The sequence below is a fragment of the Lycium barbarum genome, chromosome 7 (genome assembly GCF_019175385.1).
Source record: "Lycium barbarum isolate Lr01 chromosome 7, ASM1917538v2, whole genome shotgun sequence".
In the NCBI taxonomy this organism is placed as follows: domain Eukaryota; kingdom Viridiplantae; phylum Streptophyta; class Magnoliopsida; order Solanales; family Solanaceae; genus Lycium; species Lycium barbarum.
In genome coordinates, this window is record NC_083343.1 from 10,082,994 (window position 1) to 10,093,553 (window position 10,560).

General features: G+C 37.6%; 1 pseudogene; it reads left to right on the plus strand.

The window, feature by feature from the left end:
* The window catches only part of LOC132601263 (phosphoglycerate kinase, cytosolic-like), a 33,429-nt pseudogene extending 24,648 nt beyond the window's left edge, over nucleotides 1-8,781 (plus strand).
* Nucleotides 8,782-10,560: the final 1,779 nt, after the last annotated feature.

Here is a 10,560-nt window from a genome sequence, read left to right on the forward strand (position 1 = left end):
TGGTTGGAAAGGTATTTCAATTATCTACAACTTTCATTCTTTTGGTTTTCCCAAATTCCCAATTTATTATAGGGTTATGGCCTCTCGAAGTCAGGTGACCCGAAACGTACTTACGGACCAAAATACGCCCCATGTTACGGTCCCGTAACACGAAGGACGGACCGTAACTTGGGACCGTACCTTAGTGAAAATTTCCAGTGAGGTTCTGGAAATTTTTGGTGTGTTACGGCTCACTGTTACGTCCCGTAACACGTGTTACGGCCCGTAACGTCCACCATAACACAGGCGAAATTTCCAGCGAACAGGCTTCAGTAAAATGGGCATAACTCTTTGCACAGATGTCCGTTTGACCCCCATAATATACCGTTGGAAAGCTATTTCAAAGGGATACAACTTTCATCAAGGAAGTTTTCACAAATTCCCAACGGATTGTCACGAAAGTTGACTGGAAGGCAGACGTATCGAAAACTTAGCCGATTTTATAGGATTTCAATTGCCTTACTATTAGCCATATTGAGACGATAATATCTCCTTGCTCCGATCTCTGATTGACTTGGTCCTTATATCGTTAGAAAGGTATTTCTACATACTACAACTTCATTGAGGGTACTTTCCCAAATTCCAAACCGATCAAGGAATTATCGCTGCCCGAAATAGGCCTATCAACCATTTTCGCAAAACGTTCAAACCTTCAGTGTTTCCACTAGAACTCTAATGATATGAGCTTAAACTCAGTTCCAAGATGCGGGGTGTTACAATCTTCTAATGTGATCTTGATACTTGAGAACCACCCTTGGAGCTATCCAATTTGGTTAAAACAATTGTTTATGTATTTGGCTGGGAACACCGAAATTGTTGTGCTGCATTGTAGGTGGCTTAGTTTTCTTGCATCTTTGTTGCTTACCCTGAATCTTGATGGTATTAGGAACTTGACTATCTTTTTGGAGTTTTAGCAAAACCACCGCAGTTAGTTGCTGCCATTGTTGGTGGTCAATTACTATCAAACAAGATTCGTTTGATAGAGTCACTTTTGGAGAAGGTTGACTTGATATTGCTTGGTGGAGGCATTATCTTTACTTTCTACGAGGCCAAAGGGTTCTCTATTGGAACCTCATTTATGGAAGCGGACCAGGTTGATATGGCAAAATCAGTTATGGAGAAGGCAAAGGCAAAAGGTGTAGAGCTTCGTCTTCCTCACGATGTAATGATAGCAGATAGCGTTGGTGCTAACGCCATCAGCAAGGTAAATGGCTTTTGTCAATGGTGTCTAGTTCCACTTGTACCCATTCTCATGACTCTTGCTCACTGTTTCTATTAGTCGTATTTTTCTTTTCTTTTTTGCCTTTTAGGTTGTTGCAGAAGATAAAATCGGTGATGAGTCGATGGGATTAGATATTGGACCTGGTTCTATCAAGTATTATGGAGAAGCTTTAGATAAAAAAGAAAATATCATCTGGAATGGACCTTAGGGGAATGTTCGAGTATGACAATTTTGCTGCTGGAACAAAGGTATAAAATGAAGATCTTGTTTTGTTTCACCAAGAGGCCCTATGTGCCAATAGAATTGTTTATCTGGTCTAGTTTATATGTGTCTTAGATTGTTTCCTTTTGTTAATTGTTTTTGGCTGCATCTATAATCTCTTGGCATATATAATCCAGGCCATTGCAGAAAAACTAGCAGAGCTTACTGCAAAGGGAGTAACAACAATCATAGCTGGTGGCCATACTGTTGCGGCTGTGAAGAAGATGGGCCTTGCGGACAGGATGAGCCACGTTTCTATAGGAAGAGGTGTCACTTTAGCGCTTCTGGAGGGGCAAGTGATTCCTGGGGTGGATGTCCTTGATGATGATGTTGAGCAGTACAAGAACCAGGGTTAAATATTCAACTTTTTCCCGGTTTAGTATTTTATGTCAATTAACAAAAGACTGTTGTATTCGGAGATTCCTTAGCATTACTATAGTTTGAGTTGATGATCTGGCACTTTGCTTCTGTTCGTCTTTGCTTTTTTAAAATTTGAAAAAACCCGTTCAAATTCCATCGTATGGGCTCACACTGGGTTTGTTGTTGTTGCTGTATCCAAGATATTTTTATGCTTCAGGTATACTCAATGAATTTTCAGCAACCTTCGCTAATTACTTCAATAGAAATGGTTTTGATATGCTTATTGAGAGATCCAAAAGTGTAGGTGAATAAAAGCCTCAGTTTAGAATAATACAGTTAATTTGTTTCAAGACCAGAGTGAATAACAGAAGGAAGGCTGAATGATTTTGAAAGTATATTGTTGCGCTTTAATTATGCTGTTGCTGTATCCAAGATATTTTTATGCTTCAGGTATACTGAATGAATTTTCAGCAACCTTCGATAATTACTTCAATAGAAATGGTTTTGATATGCTTATTGAGAGATTCAAAAGTGTATGTGAATAAAAGCCTAAGTTTAGAATAAAACAGTTAATTTGTTTCAAGACCAGAGTGAATAACAGAAGGAAGGCTGAATGGTTTTGAAAGTATATTGTTGTGCTTTAATTATACTGCAAAATATCCCTTCTTTACCTGTAATGCCTATTCATGTGATGTAATGCCTATTCATATGACATTTCCTGTCTATGATATACTCGTAGAGTCCCGATTCTATATTCTGCGACATTGTGAAGCATGATTGATGTTGTCACTGACATTGCTGTTTCTGAAAATGGGTTGGGCTTTAAAAATGTTTCACCAATTTCCAGAAGTTGTTGCTGGTATTCCAATGAATGCCTTTTGTCTGGTGAATGATATTGAACAACTGGCTCTTCTTACCCAGAGGCTAGCCATGTTAAAACTTTGACTGCACAGCGACCCAATTATGTTTGATGTTGTTTGTTAGAGAAGAGGCAAAGGGATACCACAGTCTGTACTACTGCTGCTGCTATGCGTCAGGACACTCGGAAAAGGAACAGCCTCAGACAGACAGTTTGTATGGGGCGTAGGCCTTTTTAAAGTACCAAAGCTCAATGGTATTAATCATACGCATGGCCAGAAGAAAGAAAATACCTAGCAATTCGGTCCCTCCTTTCGTTATTACATGCCAGCAGATTAGTCTATTTTTCCAAAAAGTTATGATATCAGAAGGCAAGTAACTTTCTTTGTGCTGTAGTGTTCCTGATGTGCACACTTAAATGTATGTGGTAATAGGTGGTTAGTACAAAACAGATTGGACAAACTGAAGGTGCTACTCTTCTGCTGCAGCCACACTTTTTCTTCCTGAACTATATGATGCCTGCAAGTCATATGCCAAGAATGGTGGTCACTACAGTGGTTGATATTTCTTCGGTATTGGAGGTTATGGAAGAACTGAATAACTTCATGTGCTTCCATTAATATTTAATTTGTTCTTAATATTCTTTGTTGATTTTAGCAGTATTTTCTTATTTAAATCCCTTGGATTTCAGTTTTGTAGTAACAATTATGCAACTATTTTACATAGAAGCAGCTGGCTGTTACTTTATATTGTTTAGAATTGTTAATCTATTTTCAACATTAAGTTTGAGTCTTCTTTAATGACATATTTTCCTGTGTTGAACCTTTTCTGTAGTCATAGTCATGTGGCTGATTTTAATCTTTTTCAATAAATTGTGATGTCAGGCAATTAACAAAACAATGTCGGGGGCACCAACTATCTAGTTATTAATTAATTCTACTACTAATATATAAGAGGCGATAAGCAGGAACCTCAGAGTCAACATGCCTGCTTCATCACTACGGACTATGGCACTTCGGTGATTCAATTACATTTCAGGATGAACTCACAGTCACCGCTTCGCTTCTCTTACCAGTCTACCACTTTGCTCTCTGGTTCTGAAAACTCCTCTATTCTCCGGTACGTTTCTTCTCTTCGCTCCTCTTATTGCCCGCTCTTGGTGGATTTTCGTTGATTGTTGCTTTCGGGTTGGTCTTTGGGAATCATCGTTCGTATCACCTTATTGGAATTCACAGTTACATCTTCTTCTCAGAGTTCTCTCTTGCTTTTACTGTGCTTGAGCTTTATGTCGCTACTGCTATATTATTAAGACTGATTTTTACTTTCTGTTTCTGTTCTGCCGAGTCGCTACGAAATTGCTTTAACATAGGGATGGAAGAAATTTTGGGTTGGAAGTACTGAAATTTGCTCTGCACTTCCCTTCCTGGACCATCTTTTTGTTTTTTTCCTGTTGTGAATTGATGTTGCTGCCGACAAGCTTGAAAAAGTACTCACCGGGTGTGAGCTTTACACCGAATTGGTTAAGCATTCACTGTTATTTTCCTGCTATTCTGCTTCATTTTGTTTGGCTGCTGGTGTTTGCTTCAGTCTATGAGGATTTTGGGCTTCTTTGGGATTTCCGAAGTTGGCTGAATAAAATATCGGACTCCTTTACATCTTCCTAGTCGATTGAAACATGAACTAGAGGTTGACGGATAGTGCAAATTGAAAAAGATCAAATATAATTTCCAACCCTTCTCTTTTTTCTGGAAAAGAAAATTCGCTATAATCTTATTGTGAGAGCTTATTTGTTTCGACAGAAAGACACAGAGAGAGAGAGAGAAGGAGAAAGAATTAAATAAGCCATCGCTGTTAGAATTCTTAGAAGTGCAGACTTCTAAGAATTCTTTTTGGCTTGTGTTTCTCCCAGTGCTTCCTCTCCAACAAAAAAGAAACAGAACAAGACTAAAACAATCTATATTTGTTTTCCTCACCAGGAAAAGAAAAAAGTTAGTTTTGCTACATGGAAAACTGAAGACATAACAAAATGCAACTTTTCATTTCTATTTTTCCCAAAGTGTGTTGTCACAGAGCTATACGTAATCAATCGTCGGACAGTTATACTCCTTTTGTTCCTGTTACATATTTAATTAACTCCTTAGTCTTAGCATTGGTATTAAATTTTGAAATATGTCATTTCCTTATACTGCTTGTGTTATTTGTAAAAACATTGCAGCTAAAATAGGGGACTTCAAAATGGGTAATGTTAGGGATTCCATTGTTCACACAAACCCAGCGATGACTTACTAGCTGCCTTGCTTGAAGAAAAACTGAAAGAACTTCTTGTTCAATTTCATGCCTTTCTGTTTTTATGACCAATATTCTTTTTTTACTAAGGTAGTCTAAATATTATCTTATTCTCCTGCTTACGTCGAGCATGTTTAGGTTTCAACATGTGATAGAAAGCAAATCAATAATGCACTATGTCAAGCGGATGTGTAGCACAACGTTGCATTTGTAGCACCAACTACTCCACCGAGGACAGATAAAAGGTTAGAAATACAAAATGAGGAAATTTACTAAGAATTTCGTTCCTGAGCTGACCAAAATCATTCTTTCTTTGAAATCTTTCTCCACTTTCTGTCACTCTTTTGTTGGTAGATGGTTTATGTTGGAATGATTTGAAAGAACATGATACTGAAGAAAGAGAAAGTGTTTTACCTTGTCGTCCCCGGTCTATAGCTGGTCTGGTAATTCGATAATTCATCAAGCGCTTGAGACACGACGCAAGTACCTATGTATCCCAGTATTCTCCTACACATAACTTGAATAAGCCGCCAACAAATTCCACTCTTCTCGACAACTTGGTGATAGATTATGAAATGTGTACCATGGTAAGAATTTGTACTACTTCATTGTGATGGCTGATTTTACAAGTAATGGATCTGTTTCTATTCTTTATTGTTATACCAACAGAAAAAGAAGAAGAAATAATTAAAAAAATTAAGTCGTTGGTGACGAGAATAAAAAGAATGTAAATGACATGTACTTCTACAAAAACACAGAAGTGATCAATTTTTTCTTTCTTTTATTTTGCTCCGAGAAATTTTGAAGACACAGAACATATGGGAGTATGCTTGCAGGCACTCACGTCAAGCACACAAGAAAATGCAAGATACCATATCTAGGGATGTTAGTTTAAAAGTAAGATAAACTTTTAAGGATGTTGATCCACACTAAACAAAGTAACATTTCCATAGAAAATGACTGAAAAATTGCACGTGTTGGTTTTGTATCTGAAAAACCAATATGTATCATTTATATGTACATCTGTTTGATTTTTTCAATTGAAAATTCAATTACTTTTGAAGAGAAATGAGATAGAGATGTGATGAATCAGTGGGGTAAAAGAATGACTGCTTGAAAAGTAGCTTATTCAAGAGTAATAACAAGATATCTGGATAGTTATTCAAGTGATTCCTGACTGGTTAGCATTGTATCTCAGACCTTATAGTATGACTCATTTGGCTTTCAAATCAATATGTAATTGGATTTGTTTTGACTCCAATAGAGACCTCACACTAATGAAGACTTCAGCTTCTTTCTATTGGCATCAAAACTTTCACAATATAATGAGTAAAATGACTGTTTTGTGTTCGTGTATAGCAACAGGTTATTCTGTGTGATTGTGCAAGCCATTCCGTTGGTTTCAACTTCTAAGTTCTCTTTATTAGCAGGAAAAGCATTCTAGCGGAGAAATGCGCTACAGACGGCAACAAGTTGAACTGGGTACAAAGGTGGAGTTGCGTGTTTAGCAGGCTGAGGTAAATAGAATGCTTCTCCTAAAAGCAAATCGCCAAAGAAGGGCCACACCGAGGGAGAGGACATCCCAATCATTACTACGTCGAATGGCCCGTGAGAGCAAGTATAAAGAGCAGGTGCGTGACACAATTTATCAGAAGCGTGCAACTGCAGCAAATCGGCTGCTTATATAGGAGGCTTAGCATGCACTTCTGTAGGATTTCGTTTTATTCACTGGGAAAAAAAGAGTGCTTTCTCCTATTCAAAAGATATTCCAACTAAAATGTGCTATGCAGGTTGGCGTTAACTTGCTTTTCGCTATTTTTGCGCTGCAAAAAAAAAAAAAGAGTACATTTTTATGCGCCGTGCACTTACAAGTTGTCCTATATTGTCAATTATTACAAAGACTGTATAAGTTCACGCATCTGTGAGTCGAATTTCATGTTATTGACAAGATGCAAGAGTTCTAAATTGTAGAACTAAATTATCGAATTGCAGAAATTAGACATCAAAAAATCAAATTTCAAAAGAGGGCATAACTGTTGTAGAGTATATTGACGTTCAACATAAACTGTGCGATAAAAGATCTTGTTGTTTTCAAAATAATAAAAATGTGCACATGCCCCTGGTTACCTTTTTTGGCCACAAGGTGATATATTGTAATTAAACAAATTAAATAACGATAGAAATACATACATAACCTATAGGGCTAAATGCTTCTGAAGAAAAGAACAAGCATCCCTGCTCAACAAAAAGAGATGCTGAGATGAAGCTTACACGACATGAAATGTATGAACTCATATCTGCCGAAAAAAAGGGATTGCTATTATTACAACGACGAACAAACAGACGAGTTCAAAAGAAATCCTCATCTAAGGGACATTTCTTCTGTTTCTGCACTAGGTGATATGACTAATCTTTTCTTGTTTACTTTTTTGGCTCAAGTAAATTGGGGAATTTGTACATGCGATTATAGTTAAATGACACTAAATGCGTGTTCTATTACATGTGTTAGCCAATGAATCTCACCTTGCGGCTTTGGCAGTTACCTCTGACAAGTAAAAGAATATAACTCCTTTGTTCCCTGTGTATGAAGTAGGTAAGACTGCTTTTTATCTTTGTGATACAATTACTATACGAAACTAATTTATAAACTTTTGACATTAGGCTCGACATCATTACATCTAACTCAAAATGTGATATGAGTTCAAGGATTATTCAAAATAAAGGTTCGCGCCAGATTTTCCAACAATTTACATCAAACAGCAGTTTGAACATCAACTATGTGATCGACTCTTATTTCAGACAGTTGTTAGGTAAGGACCTTAACGGTATGGGTCTCAACGAACTATGGCTGATTGAACAACAACTAATGGAAGGGCTATTAGCCGTAAAGAACAGAAAGGTGTGAAGTTTACTTTCATTATTCACTTATTAGTGTGACAGGATGTAGTCAACTTTTTTCCAGAATACATCTATGCTGTTGAATCTTGGAAGTCTGAACTATAATATTCTACATTCTAGGAGGAATTGCTGATACAACAACTAGAGCATTCAAGGAGACAGGTAAACCAAATCATACAGTTGAAATGTTAATTTTTTCGTTTATGCTGGCAAATAAATTAGAAGTACAGTACCAGCCTTTCTGACTCATGTTTTGCCTACATTCATGAGCTGCAGTTAGATGAGCTCCGAGGGTTATTTCCTATGACGCATTCAATTTTAAAAGAGGGTGAGAAGGGTCAGTAGACAACGAATTTTCCAACAGAACCTTGCAGTTAGGGTATTATTTCTTCTTCTTTCTTTTTATTCTTATATATTCAGTGGCTGAGTACATCGCATGTGTTGTCACACCTAAAAGCTCCAAGTTAGAAGCACGGTAACTAAATTTAGCAGAGTTTTATTGTTAAATCTAAGTTAGAATACTGAGATTTTTTTTTTGGAGTTTGTATAAACTTTCCTGTGTATGTTTATCTGGGCAATTGTTTCTGATGGTCCCTGCATTCTATGGTACTTAGGCTTCCAAACACTGTTAGTCAAAAGCGAAAGGAACCTGAGATGGGATTTGCTTCAAGCAATTCGGAGAATCAAGTCAGCTCAACGTGACACTTGTCTTTCGGGACTAGCTCGTTCCCTCCTTTGTTAGGTACATGTCAGGGGAAATGATTTTGAACCAGTTTTCATATTAAAAGCAGGTTCATCAAGCACTTAATGATCCCCTAGATGGCTTGAGCAAGATGAAGATGCCGGTTAAATTTTGATTTGGAACAATGCCTTTTGACAAATGTGTTCCAACAACTTCATATGTATTTTCACCCGTTCTGGGAGATGCATTAGGCATTTTGATTAACAAGGTTACCCTGAAAGTGAAAAAATCATAACCTACAAGGCATGATGGTTATAGAAAGCTGATGAAGCAACTTTAATTGTACTTTACAGTTGTGGTCCATTTCATTGTTAAGTGAGTCTCTATGGTCTGTTCGTATCCTATATCACATTACATAGATGCTATCTCAGTAATGCTTTGTTCATCACTGTGTGATAATCTCTTTTTCATCTTCAATAAAATTCTGGTGCCTTTTTATGTAACTATGTTGGCGTGGGATGCTGAAGATGTGTATTACTATGCATTGCAATGATTTTGTGTTACAATCCCACAGATTAAGAAAGGAAAAAAAGGAAGAAATATCCTAAGTGTAACACCCCGCATTTTGGGACTGAGTTTAAGCTCATACCATTAGAGTTCTAGTGGAAACATGGAAGGTTTGAACGTTTTGCGAAAATGGTTGATAGGCCTATTTCGGGCAGCGATAACTCCTTGATCGGTGTTGAATTTGGGAAAGTATCCCCAATGAGGTTGTAGTATGTAGAAATACCTTTCTAACGATATAAGGATCAAGCCAATCAGAGATCGGAGCAAGGCGATATGATCGTCTCAATATGGCTAATAGTAAGGCACTTGAAATCCTATAGAATCGGCTAAGTTTTTGATACGTCTGCCTTCCAGTCAAATTTCATGAAAATCCGTTATGAATTTGAGAAAACTTCCTTGATGAAAGTTGTAGCCCTTTGAAATAGCTTTCCAAAGGTATCTTACGGGGGTCAAACGGACATCTGTGCAAAGAGTTATGCCCATTTTACTGAAGCCTGTTCGCTGAAAATTCTGTCAGGGTAACGGTGACGTTACGGGCCGTATTTCGTGTTACGGTCCGTAACAGTGGACCGTAACGTCCCGAAAATTTCCAGAACCTCACTGGAAATTTTCACCAAGTTACGGTCCGTATCTCGTGTTACGGGACCGTAACAGTGACCGTATCTTGGTCCGTATATACGTTTCGGGTCACCTGATTTCGGGAGGCCATAACCCTATCATAACTTGGGAATTTGGGAAAACTCAAAGAACGAAAGTTGTAGATAATTGAAAAACCTTTACAACCATAGGTTGTGGGTTCACAGGAGACGTCGGGATAAGGAGATATGGACGTTTTAAGACAGCAAGGTCCCAACCCGTTTTCAAGTTGGGTCAACCCATTTTCCCCTTGGTATATAAAGAAAATATTACCCTAACAGCCCATTTTTCCTCCAAAACTCAGATTTTAGAGAGAGGAAGTGAGAGAGAAGGGAAACTAGAGAGAGAAAGTAGAGAATCAACCAAGTTTAAGGCCCCGAATCCCAAAGCTCGTGAAGGAAAAAGTGTAGTACAAGTCGATGTCGTCATTTTAAGCCCAAGATCGGACTTGGGGGTGTTGATTTCGTGGTGACTACCCAAGAGGTAATATTTCTACTCCCCAATCATTTATAGTTATGAATTGATGAATTCTTGGGAGTATAATAATTGAGTTTGTTGAAGAGAATTATATGGACTATGCTAGAATTGTTGGATTGTTGTATTCATATGGGTGGTGAAGAATGATGTTAATTACACCTAATTGAGATTGTAGAAATTGTTAGAAGTAAAAGAATGGGGATTTGGTGAAGAAAACACCATTAATGGGGGTTATAGAGCTTCATGCCCACTAAGTGTTTGATAAAATGCTTAG